The sequence below is a fragment of the Mustela lutreola genome, chromosome 3 (genome assembly GCF_030435805.1).
Source record: "Mustela lutreola isolate mMusLut2 chromosome 3, mMusLut2.pri, whole genome shotgun sequence".
Taxonomy (NCBI): domain Eukaryota; kingdom Metazoa; phylum Chordata; class Mammalia; order Carnivora; family Mustelidae; genus Mustela; species Mustela lutreola.
The window spans coordinates 33482618-33496312 of NC_081292.1; positions in this window are offsets into that span (position 1 = coordinate 33482618).

The window sequence follows — 13695 nt, forward strand, 5'->3', positions numbered from 1 at the left end:
TGCCATCCACAGTCCCAGAGGCATGAAGGGGCCATCTCTGCACTCATGACCCAAGACAGGTGTCCTTGTCTGTGTAACGTGTCTCAATCTTACCATCTTGGAAATTCAGCTTCCAAGTCAAGAGGATCAGCTTGTACGGTTTGAGGGAGTTAGGGGAGCCTCAAAACCCTCCTACAAAATTGTTCTTCTCCTTTCGATTTAGACCCATAATATAACTGGAGGAGATTTTATCTTAAAATTCGTGGATTCCTGCCAAAACGCAGAAGGGCTGATAAAAAGAAAAATCTAAAATAAACAAGTGGATCGATGAATCACTGCAAACTTCGGTAAAAAAGAAAAAGAAAACTCAGGTCAAACATCATGGCTCCCCTGGGAATAAAAATATATTATATGTTTATAAAAAATTAAAATTAAAAAAAAAAACATCATGGCGAAGATAGCCAAATGTATGATGTCTGGGAGACACAGCTTTGAACAGCACGAACAACAGGTATCCAGCAAATGTTGTAAGCAAATTAATATTACCAAAAAAAAAAAAAAAATCAGTGAGTATCAGTGGAGTAGCTTGGAGGGGAGTGGGTACAGGGGGCAGGGAGCTCAGTCAGGAGGTAGGACCAGTGTATTAGTCAGTGTTCTCCAGAGAAATGAAACCAATAAGGGGAATGTGTGTATGGAGAAATAGGTTTATTTTAAGGAATTGACCCACATAGTTGTGGGGCCTGACAAGACCAAACTGGCAGAGTGAGCCAGCCGCCAAGAGTCCCAAGTAAGAGGTGATTTTGTAACAAGTCCAAAGGTGAATTGCAGGCCAAATTCCCTCTTTCTTGGAGAACCTCAGGCTTTAACCCTCTTAAGGCCTTCAACTGATTGGATGAGGCCCACCTACAGTATAGAGGATAACTACTCAATGCGTACTGATTTAAGAGTTAATATCATCTAAAAAATACCCTCACAGTGCTGTGAAGTGTGTAAACCTGGCGATTCATAGACCTGTACCCCTGGGGATAAAAAACATATGTTTATAAAAAATAAAAAATTAAAAAAGAATACCCTCACATCAACATCCATATTAGTATTTGAACAAATATCTGCACAGTAGCCAAACTTCCCCAGAACATTAACCATCACAACCAGATCTGAGTAATGGAAAGGAAGGACAAAATAGAGGATGGTTTTACTTGCATATTTAGGCTGTGGAGATTGAATGGACAGAACTGGTAGCTGGGGTGGGGGTTGGGGGAAGAAAGGAAAGGAATCAGTGATGATCAAAATTTTCCACCTAAACCACATAGAGCATGGAGGTTCTTAGGGAACGTGGCCAGAAAAATAAGGTCCCAGATAGATGTCCAGATGGAAATATCCATCCTGTGAACAGTCAGGAACTGGGCTTAGGAGAAGACACGAGGGATAAAGATAGAGAGCTGAGAAGTAGCCAGGAGAGTGCTTGGGGCTTCCCATCCAGAGCATTTCTGTTGAACTGAGTTGCAAATTGAAGCTCTTGAGGCCACATGAATTTTCAGAGGGAGACGGTGGAAAGAAACAAGAGCAGCAGTGAAGGGCTGGGTTGATGGGTCTTGGGCTACAGGATGCCGACCTGGGACTCAAAGGGCCAGAGCTTCTGTGGACTCATCAAACTCACCAAACACATGCGGAGAAGGCTTCAGGAGCACGGCTGCCTCCAGGGAGTTCGAGAGGCAAGTCTTAACCTAGGGAAGGGTGGTGGGGGGGAAGGGCAGCTTCTGGACAGAACAAAAATGGCACAGGCAAATAAATGCATGGAGATACATGAAAGAGTTGCAAAAATCCGTAGGTGACTGAGGTAAGGGCTAGAAACAGGCGGTCACAAATGAGGCAGGCAAGCCTACCGGAGATACACAGCCTTGACAGCCCTGGCATCAGGCGGTGACTCCGTCCCGCAGGTAAAGAGCGCCACTGAAGCAAGATGTTTTCATTTGAATAAGAAGGTCCAGACTACAGTGAGGGGGCCTGATGGGGGTAATCCAGAAGCAACTTTGGGGACCCCAAGAAAGGGATGGGTCAGGGAATGGAGAACCAAAGGCAGGCTGGAGATCAGTAAGGTGGGAAGAAGAATGAAGCCCCAGAAATGGCCCTAGACTTTGGTGATGAGGAGGTCACTTCCAGAGCCTGGCTGGTAGAGGGCTGGGGGTGAACCAGAGGTGAGAAGAGAGGCAAACCCATGTTACTTTCTAATAGTGTTGGGGGTAGAAATGGAGAGGGGAGAAGATAATAGTCCAGAAGCAGGGGTTTTATGGGTTTTTTAAAAAATTAATTTATTTTTTAAAAAGGATTTTATTTATTTATTTGGGAGAGAGAGCTGAGCATGAGGTGGGGAGAGAGGCAAAAGGAGAGAGAGAATCTCAAGCAGATTCTGCACTGAGAGTAGAGCCTGACACAGGGCCTGATCTCACCATCTTGGGATCAGGACCTGAGCCAAAATCAAGAGTCAGATGCATAACCAACTGTGCCATCCAGGAGAAGTTTTTGAAGAATAGAGAAAATTTAGCCTATCAACCTTACAAAGGAGAACCAAGCTAGGAGGAGGTGAGATTAGGAGAAAAGAAGGAAAACCACTGAGGATGGGCTCATCCCCTTGGGGAGGGTGGGGGGCCTTCTGTCCAGAGAGTTGGGAGGGGAGATGGGTCGCCAGCTTGTGAAGAGGGCATCTGGGAGCAGCTGCTAGAAGCAGCACCAGGAGGAGGAAAACGAATGCACCCCCAGTCTCCCAGGGGCCAGCAAGGGGAAGCAGTGAGCCCCCCAGCAGCACCCAAGCTTTGGAATGATAGTGGCCAGTTGGGTTCAGACCTCGGAGGCTCCCAAAAGTGGGTGTCACTTAAGGTTAAGGGGCTGGGTTACTGACATTCAGAGGTTGCTGCCAAGGTTTCTTTCCTGGGCTTCCAGGGAACTCAGACCATGGAAAGGAAATCTAGGCTCAGCTGGGAATTTTACCCTGAATCAGCTTCACCGTTCCTTAATGACTTTGAAAGTCTGCAATTCGCAGGGGACTGGAGAATTTGAGAGTCTCTGTACTCCTGAGATAAACAGTTTCAGAACAGCCATGGTGGACCAGGCCCATCCTGACTCCAAGGCCAGAGCCTGGTGACCACGGGCGTGTCTAGGATTCCGCCTGCTGTGGGGGAGGGGGCAGACAAGGAGCAGTTAGTCACTGCTGAAATTCCAGTAAGGGTCAGGAGCATCTAACACTCTTTCTCCTGCCATCGGGAATCTCTGTCCCGGAGGTGATGTTGATGTTGATGAGTCAGGAAACATGAAAAATACGAGGTTCACTTCAGACTTGTGTTTCATCCGGGCCAGGGATCTCTAGAGAACAAGACAGGAGGTGGGTGTTTTGTGAGACTACAAGGTCTGGCATAGACAAGTGTGGTCATTTTGGCCACTTAGTAGCTTTTAGCCCCTTAAAAATGGCTGTAGTCTTTCCTGAGCAACTCTAAGAGGTAGGAAGTTTCATGTGTCAAATGAGAAACGAGAGAATTCTGTCCCATGAGTCCACTTGTGTGGTTTCTGCTCCAAAACTCTTTCCTTTTAATCTCAGAGTGATATCTCCAAGTGTTTCTCTGAGGTCATCCAAGGGATATCCTTTGCAGTTAAAGATCTGGATCATTCCTACTATCTCCATACGGAAGCCTTGCTGTATTTTACACTCAATTCTGCACTGAACCTGCTCCCCCTCCTCCAGCCCAGGTCCCTGATAAATGAGACAACAACTATTTCAATTGTTCAAGGCACTTCTTTTTTTTAACAAACTTTATCTTACAGAGCGTATTAGGTTCACAGAAAAAATTGAACTGAAGAAGGTACAGAGATTTCTCATATACTCGTTGTCCCCACACATGCACTACCTCCCTCCTTATCAACATCTCCCACCAGAGTGGAAAATTTGTTACAACAAATCTACATGGAGCCCTCATAATCACCCAAAATCCCATATTACAAATTGCTCTTGGTGTCATATATTCACTGGGTATGGACACGCATGTAATGACCTGTGCCCACAATTACAGTGGCTATTCAGTCCCACAGAATTGTTCCATTGCCCCCCAAATCCTCATGCTTCTACCTCCTGATCCCTCTTTCTCCCTAACCCTTGACAACCACCAATCTTTTCAAGAACTCCATAGTTTTACTGTTTCCAGAATGTCAGAGTAAGAATCATCTAGTACATAGCTTTCTCAGACTGGTTTCTTTCACTCAACGATAGACACTTGGGTTTCTTCCATCTATTTCAAGGTCAAGCCACTTTATTCAGATATAATAGACATACAACAAACTACACATATTCAAAATGTGTAATGTGATAGACTTCAACATACACGTAGACCCACAATCACCATCACAATCAAGACAGTGAACATATCTGTCACCCCTAGGGTTCCCTGGTACTGCTCTCTGCCCTGTCCCTCAGAAAGCCACCGCTCTGTCACTATGGATTCATTTGTATTTTCTGGAATTTTATAGATGGAACCATACAGCATGTACTCATTCCTTCCTTCTGGTCTGTCTTTTTCATGCAGTGTCACCATTTTGATATTTTCCCACATTGTTACGTGTATCATTCCTCTTGATTGCTGAGTAATGATCCTACATTATGGATGTATTCTCGTTTGTTTCTCCTTGAACATGCTGGTGGTAACTGGGATTGTTTCCACTGTGGGGCTGTTAAAAATAAAACCACTATAAGCATTTGAATATAAGTCTCTGTATTGACACACGATTTCATTCCTTTGCAGAAAATACCTAGGAATGGCTAGATTATATGGTAGGTGTATAGGTGATTCATTTTTAAGAAATGGTCAAAGTTTTCTGAAGTCACTGTGCAATTTTACATTCCGTCCAGCAGAGCGTGAGAGTTCCAGCTGCTCTAGGTGCTTGTCAACATTTGGGATAGTCAGTCTGTTTAATTTAGCCCACTCTAATCACTGTGCAGTGGTATTTCATTCTACCTTTAACTTGCATTTGTCTAGCGACTAGTGATGCAGAACAGTTTTTCATGTATTAATTTGCCATCCCTGTATCTTCTTTGGTGAAGTGCCTGTACTTGTCTCCAATTCATTTTTAATGCAACTGCCACAGTAACAGAATTTCTGTGAAAATATGTATCTTCTTTACAAAATAAGAATACACACTCATTGCGGAAAATCACCCTTAACTTTACCATTGAATGATAATTCTCTGTCCATTTTATCCACTTTGAATAATTTTACACTTTGTAATTTGCATTTTAATTTGATTTTTAGGGTTTTGGTGGTTTTTTTTTGTTTTGTTTTGTTTTGTTTTGTTTTTGTATAGAGAGGCTTTTTAAAAATGCTATCACTCTATCACTCTCTGCCTTTGAAGAAAGAAGTCTACTCTCCTCACTAGTTTTGGGGTGTGTGTGTGTGTGTGTGTGTTTAAATAGTTGTCCTATTTAAATATTTAATCTATCTAATATGCACTTGGTAAATTATAAGCTAGCAGTCTGCCTTCTACTGATGCTGTGACAACTTGCAAACTTGGTAAACTTAGTGACTTAAAAACAACGCGAATGTATTCTCACAGCTCTGAAGGTCAAGAGTCTAAAACGGGTGTAACAGGGTGAAAATAAAGGTGTCAGCAGGGCTGTTGTTCTTTCCGGACGGAGGCTGGAGGCAAGAACCTGTGTCCTTACTTTTTGCAGCTTCTAAAGGCCGCCCCCCACCCGGCCGCCCCTCTGTCACTCCTCCTGTCTTCAACACCTGTCATTAACGCCCCGCCCACCTCTGCTGCCATGCTCACATTTCCGGCTCTGAATTTGACCCTCCTGATTCCCCCCATAACCCTTGTGACTGCATTGGGCCCAGTTGGATAAACCAGGCTAATTTTCCAGCCTCCGAACCCTGAATTTGACCCTACTTGCTTGCCTGTAAAAAAACCCATTCACAGGTTCTGGGGACTAAGATGTGGCCCTCTGTGGAGGTGTGGGTGGTGGAGAGGGGAGGGGGCGTTATTCTGCCCACACCTGGAGCTATCACCGCATTATAGTGGCTCACCAGTTAGCCAGTATTCTTATTAGATTATCCATCCATAATTACTCTACTAACTGGAGATGTCAGCTTCTGCATATAAAAACTTCATGTGGGATGTATATTTATTCCAGAACTTTCTATTCTGTTCCTCCAGTGGGGAGGACAGACTTCCTAACATGCATGGCTGGTCCCCATTGCTACAGGTCCCAGGTCAGACCCCTTCCCATGACTCTTGGAACTTCCGTGCCCGGCTCCTGTCTCTCTTCTCGGCCTCATCACCCACATGCCTGGCAGGCCCACAAGGCTCCATCCAGCGCCCCGGGGAATCTAGGGACATGATGACTTGTTGAATTGCTGGTGACACAACTGTGTAAACGTAGCACTTGTTAAAGGGACACTGAAGTGAAAATATAAGACCTATATGGAGCGCGGCAGAGGACGGCCGCCTCACTCTCCGTGAACAATAACGAGCTGTATTTTGATGCTTCCAAGTTTCAGCCCCACAGATGTTCGTTGGGAGCAAATAACGCACCAAATGCCAAGCCTGTCACTAGCGCTATAGAAGGAACAAGCCACCACCTCTAACTTCGAGGCATTCCTAATCTGATGCAGAATTCTGATGCATACCATGAAAATTTTGGTACAGATAGCTGTTGGGACAGAGGCGCATTGCGGTTCACCCACCAGAGCTGTATCCTTATCTTTCTCGATGTTTCCATTATGTTAGTAGTCCTTGAGAACTGCTATGTCATTCCTTTTATCAAATAGCAGAATCTGTTAAAATTTCAGAGACTGTCTGTACCCACGTTTGACGGCCATGACCATCATACAGCTGTCATTGGTAAAATTGCTATAAATAGCCTGAACTCATGTCAAGAGGTTTCCTGGTATTTGCTTCCTCAGCCACGTGGGCTGCCCGATGGCATTGTGTCCAGCAGCCAGGAGAGGAAATGCTACAGTGCTTTTGCTCGTCTTCACAGACGTCTCCACCATTGACTATCAAGCTGCGCGTTCTCAAGCAAGTCGCTGAACTGCTCTGTGCTTTTGTTTTTTTTGTTTGCAATATAGTGAGGTAAAATCAGATGACCTCTAGAGCCATTTCTAGCTTTAAAAGTCTATTATACCAACTCTCATTGTTGATGGCAGGAATGCTACATGGTGCAGACACTTTGGAAGACAGTTTGGAGGTTCCTCACAATACTAACATTCTCTTACCATAAAGTCCAACAACTGGTACACCAATATCCTTGGTATTTACCCAAAGGAGTTAAAAACTTATGTTCACAGAAACACCTGCATGCAGATGTTACCAGCAGCTTTATTCATAATTGCTAAAACCTGAAAGCAACCAAGATGTCCTCCAGTAGGGGAACGGATCAGTAAAGTGTGGCTCACCTAGATGGTGGGCCATTACTATGAGCTCAAAAAAAAAAAAAAAAGCAATCAAACTATGAAAAGACATGGAGGAGACTTAAAGGCATATTGCTAAGTGAAAGAAACCAATCTGACATTTCCAACAATACAACATTCTGCAAAAGGCAGAACTACGTAAACCGTGAAAAGATCAGTGGTTTCCAGGAATCGAGGGGGAGGAGGAGGCATGACTAAGCAGGTCATGGAGGATTTCCAGCGTAGTGAGACTACTCTGGTGAGACTACATTGGTGGATACAGGCCACATGGACACATTTGTCCAAACCTATAAAAGGTCCAACCCCAAGAGTCTAAAACTGCTTTGAAAAATAAAACCAATTTTTTTAAATTCTATGATCCCATAATCCCCATGACTGAAAAATCATCAAATTTACAGCTCACAGTGACATCCAGAGTGATAGCATTTCCCAATATCTTCTCCCTAAATTCCTAAGATTTATCATCTAGAACCTTAACCTAGTCCTGAGAACATGGGCTGTACACGTGGCGGGATAACCTGGGAAATGCTTCATCCCAGATGCTGGAGGTGATGGAGTCTTCCCTGCAGGCAGCCGGGATCCCAGGGTGTGGAGTGAGCCGGTCCGAGGCGGCACAGAGAGCCCGCCCGGCATCTGGCTGTGATGTCGACCACGCTCTCCACCGCCCGCCCATCTCTGGTTATTCTACTGCAGGGACCGACCTGCTCCGGGACCCTGAAAATTTACTCCAGACCAGACGATCTAGGTTCAAAGTGGAAAGTTCAGTTAGATAAAAGATGGAACTTTTAAAATAAATGCATAAAGCAGTAGAGTACAAAAGAGTTTGCCTCTTGAGATTAATACATAATTTAATCCAGTGTCTTCAGATCATGGAGCTATAAATAGAAGGGACCCGGTTCTTTATACACTCAAGTGGAATGATCTCTAAGAAGTGCTGATCCGAAATGAAGATCAGAAGCAGAATGATATATGCTGTATGCACCGTATGTATAAAAAGAGGTAAAAGAATATATAGACATATTATTTTATCTGTATCATTATTTTTAAAAGGCTATACAACACACTAAGGGTAGGTTTTTACTGCGTTCCTTGGGTATATCTTGAATTTTGAATTGTATGCACTATGGCCTATTCAAAAAGGAAATAACCTAAAATTCCCGAAATAATAAAATACCTACTAAATTATAACTCAGTATATAATTTTATAAATACAGTTCTATTTATAAATATAGTGAATTTAATGAATATGTTTATGTAAATAGATAAGCCAATAATTTTCTATAATATAACTATTGGGAAGCGAATAAGTAAATAATATAAAGCAGTCGGACCTGCATTTTACACCAGTTCCTAGCTGTGTGGTCTTGGCCAAGTCACTTACCCCTTCTGAGCTTGCTTTGCTCTCAGCTCAAGGATCTTTATTATTGTTCTGCAAATGGGGGTGGGTCCAGAGAAGGGGGTAAACTGCCTGCAGGGCTGGCAGGGTGGGTGCCTGGGAAGCAGGTGGCTGGTGTGTGTATCAGCTCTGGGATGGGCCACGGGGTTGGGGGAGGGTAATGAGGAGACAGGTCAAGGACCACAGAACAAGGGCCCTCCTGGGGCAAGTGAAAGACCTTGGGACACGAATCCCTCCCTTTGGGAAAGTTCTGTTCCAAACCCGGAGGCAACTTTGTAACTCTGGCTGGAAAGCCTGAGGCGCCCATCTGCTCTGGGGCTTTCTTGGTCCCTGGCCTCGTCTTGGCCCCTGTTCCTCTTGGCCATCAACAGCATAAACACTTTGAATTTATACAGCCCCAGACGCCTGCCCAGGCCGAGTCCCTCTTGGCTTGCTGGCTCGGGCCGACGACTGAGAAGCCAGAAGGGCTGCCTGGCCCTTATTCCTCCCTGGCAGGCGCCTCCCGCCAGCCCTCGGCGTTCTCCCCACGGCTCTTCATTCTCAAGGTGGAGCCAGGATATGAATCAGTCGTGGCTCAGGAGATAGAGAAATGGCTTCTTCTTCCCCGGCTTCTGGTTGTGGCTAAAACTGAGGCCCCATAAGCCTGAGCCACAGGCACAGGGCAGAGAAGCTAGGCCTCGGGGAGCCCGCCCGGTGCAGCCTGCCTGCTGGCCTCCCTCTTTTCATCTCTCCCTCAGTTTATAAAGGCACATTCTGGAAAGGGAAAGAAAAGATGACTTGTTTTTCATCTAGTCTCTGTAGGTGTCCACTCCCCCCTCCCAACCCCACACAGTTATTCACTTGAAACCACTCAATTATTTTTTTTTTATTTTTTATTTTTTTTGCAGGGGGAAAAATGGAAATGTCTTAATTTAATTGTCCTTTCTCTGTAGGCATCACTGGCTCCCTCCGACAGGCCTGCCTTAGTGCCTTGAAGAGAGCCAGATTTAGAAGAAATATTATTTCAGTTCTCGAGATGGAAAAAGACTTAGCCAGGAGGCACAGACTCTGGAAAATCGCTAATAAATTGTCACTGCCTGCTATTAAAAGGATCGATAAGATAAGGCCCTATACAAAGGCCAAGGCCGGGAGGGAGCTGTGCTTTGAGTCTCAATGCCGGAAGCGGCGCCAGTCGGCTCTGGGGGGTCTCTGGCTGGGGCGGCCGCTTGTCCATCCCCTTCCTTCAGCAGAACCCGAGCCAGCTTCATTCACTGCCCTGGAGTTCAGGAGTTATTGACGGTGGTTATGAATAATTAAATCAAATGGCATCTGGGGGAGTTGAGGTATCAGGGAAATCTCCTGATTTATTGTGTCTGTAGCCCTGAAAATGCACCCACGTGGATCTTCTGGGATACTGTGTGCGATGGTGCCTCCGCCGCCGTCCAGCCCAGCTTGGCTTATCGGTGCGGTTCCTTCTGGCCTTCCCTCCCTTCTGCGGGTGGCCCTGAGGGAGGCCGCAGGACCGGCCAGCCAGATGGTCGTGTGAGAGACCAGGCTCGTCTGTGGGACCAGCCCATCTTCAGCCCGCAGATCCTCCCAAATCCAAGAGGGTGAATCTGTGTCTCCAACAGCCAGACCTTTCAGCCACACGCATCTCTGTCCATCTTCTCCCTTTTCTTCTCTGGTCGTCAGCCCTACCTCTGAGAGGGCTGTGGTGGGATTCCAAGGGAGCCCTGTGAGCTAAAAGTCTCGTTCTTGCCCAGGGTTCCTAATCCTTCGACTCTCGGGAATACCTTGAACAGACCAGACCTTTCCACCAGCAGATGGAAGTGCCCGTGCTCTCAGGGACCAGCACGGGGCGTCAGCGGCCTCGGCAAAGGGCAAGCCCATGAGGCGATGGGATGTGAGCGGGCTGCAAAGTGTAGGGCCGGGGGCGGAGGGCGGCTGGTAGGAAACTGGGCAGGAAACTCCAGGATGGGCGCTTTGGCTGACCATGAGCCACCTTTAGGCAAAATGGCAAAACAGGCCAGTCATGGTGGCAGTTTTGCCATCTCCTCTTTATTTTCTTTCCCAAATGTCCCTCAGTGACTCCCTCTTTTGCTCTTTAGCTCAGAGGAGCCCTGGATTTCGTGGCCATCCTTGTCAGGCCACGGTCTTCCATTTCGCCCAGCCTCCTTCCAGCGGGGCCTCCTGGCCAACCAGTGGCCCCAGAGGCCGGGGCTTACCAGGGAACCCTTCAACGGGTGGCTGGGTGTGCAGGGTCCCTGGCTGTGGGCCCGGCTGCGGGTCCGCCTGCGTTATCACTGGCTCACACGAGGACAGCTGGCCAAGTGACCATTCTCCCTACTGTGGGGGAGCTTCCTGAGAAACGGAGTTATCCCTTGTCCCTGGGGTACACAGCACCCACATTGTGGAGCCCAGATCTGACCCTCAAGCTAGGCTCTGCCCTCGACATCTCACCTACCGTCTTCTGTAGGGGCCCCGGGAAGATGGATCTCTTAGCTCCGGAATGGCAGGGAATGCTATAGGGGCCCACATCCTTGACATCTGCCGAGACTGGCAGGCGAGGACTGCAGGAAAGCCAGGACCCAAGGAGACTGGTTGGGAAGTGACTGCCACCAAGACTCTGGCACCTTTTCAGATCAACACGGGACTGTCTCGTCTGCCAGGAACAGCATTGTTGTACCCTTGACCTAGGGAAATGCAGCCTAAAACAGGTGACATAACCAGAGCCTGAGCAGAGGAAGGACAACGGTGAAGGTTGCGGCCTCTTCCATGGGGGAGTCTGGAGCACAGGAGGTACCAGGAGGGCTTGGATGTCAGGTTGCAGACGTGGAGGTCTGTCTACCCCACAGCCTGAGTCCAGCCCTCAGGACACCCTACTCGTAGGATTCACCGGACACTGCCCCGCTAGTCAGAGGCCAAGTACAGCCCAGAGCCCTAGAACACCCACAGATTCTGGTCGGCGTTTCTACGCTGTGGCGCAGTCACTACCTTGCGCGGCTGGCCGTGTGCCACAAAGCCAGTTAGGAAAACTCACAGGGGTGGCTGTGAGGGACAGCGTGTGTCCTCGTGCCCAGGACCCAAGTGGTGAAAGCAGAGGGTTTATTCACACCAGCCCAGAAGTGGGGCCACTTCCGTATGGGGCACAGACTGTGGTTTGCTCCTGGGGTCCCCTATCTGGGGGAGGGGCTCAGATACGTGAGGTGTTGCATCCAATGAGGGTCTAACTGACAGCTGAGCATTGTAGGAAGAGGCTCGGTCATCCACACTTGGCCTGAAGATGGCAGCCCGTCCTGTGTCTGGAGGGAGCTGGGACTTTCCTTCTCTCAAGCCTTTAAAGTAGGCCAGCTTCCCTTTCTTGGACCGTCTCCAGCCGCTGGTGGTTATAAAACAGCCTCACTGCTGTTTCCCAAGATTTGTTGCTGGAATCATCTGTACCAGTCACCAGTACACACCGTGGAAAGGCACAGAACAGCCCCTGGCAAAAGGGCCATCACCCCCAAGGAGCCTCATAGGGAAGTGTGTCCTTGGGAATCGATCAAGGTGGGTGTGACTCCGGTCAATGCCACATGCTGGTCGAGTGGGCGTGGCCCAGTGACCGAACCTCTCTGAGGATGAGAATCTGAATTCCAGTGATTTCCGTCCTGCCCGTCTGCCCTCCTCAGACAAGTCGTTCCAGGTCAGGTGAGCTGGAGGAAGAGGGATGGAAGAGATGGAAGCAGCACTCATTGGTCTGGCAGCACCCAGTACGTGGGTACCAGGACGTTAGCCTGTGGTAAACGAGGCACTGATGGCCACCAGCTCCCTGCAAGGTGCCACTGAGATGCGGGGCGCCCTCTTCTGGGCACACTGGGAACCGCAACTCCTGTGTCCGCATCCAGGCCTGACCAGGAGCAACTAACGACAGTAATAATTACAGCCACCACTTTCTGATGAGGACTGTGTCCCCTGCCCTCTTTCAGGCAGTTTATATCTATTAACTCCTTTCATGCTAACAATGGCCCTGTACTGCTGGTCCCTAATTTTATAGATGATGAAACTGAGGCACCCAGAAGTTAAAGAAATAACCCAAGATCACAGACTTGCCCCGTTAAGGGGCAGTTCTGAGATCCACACCCAAGGCAATCTGGCTCAGCTCTAGGGAATGCTTTCAAAAAGGCTAACCTGCTGTTGGCAGAGGACAGGTGCAGAATCATGAAGAAGGAGCTTTCAGGGACCCGAGTCTGTTTCATGCACAGAGCACTGGGCTCTGTCGCTTGGCCACCAGTGTAGAAAGAATGTTCCAGAACCCAGGTGGTGGGCAGCAGAGCTATAGTCCTGCCTACCGCTAGGGCCGAGGGAGAGGGGATGCAGCCACGGAGAGCTCATTTCTAGGATGTTGGGTCCCCTGCTGAGGCCTCTCCATCAATACCCGAGCTCTGTCATTATGCTCCAACCCCTGAAACAGAGCAGCACGGGCCCCTGATGAGACTGCAGACCCTGGGGAGAGTAACAGTGGAATTAGAATAACAAATACTGAACACCAACATGGGAGCTCCAGAAACATTAGAACGGAAATTAAGTTGGAGAAGAGACACCACGAATGGACTTTGGGGGCTGGCTTTTTTTTTTTTTTTTTTTTTTTTTTTTGCAGTCCATAGATTGCCTTTCAAAGAGAAAGTTAAATCCTAAACAGAAAGCAAATGTACAAGGGAAGAGGGATTCTGCTTTCTCACCAGTAGCCTGGGTGTCCCAGGCTAGGCCTACCTCAAAGGTTCCCATCAGTCCCGAAGCCCCGTGCCACAGCCGGGCTGCTCCGGGCCATGTTCTGCAGACCCTGGGAGTGGGGGGTGACGAGGAGTATTTCTACACACCTAGCCTTCAGCAAAGGGTCTGTGCACATGGTGC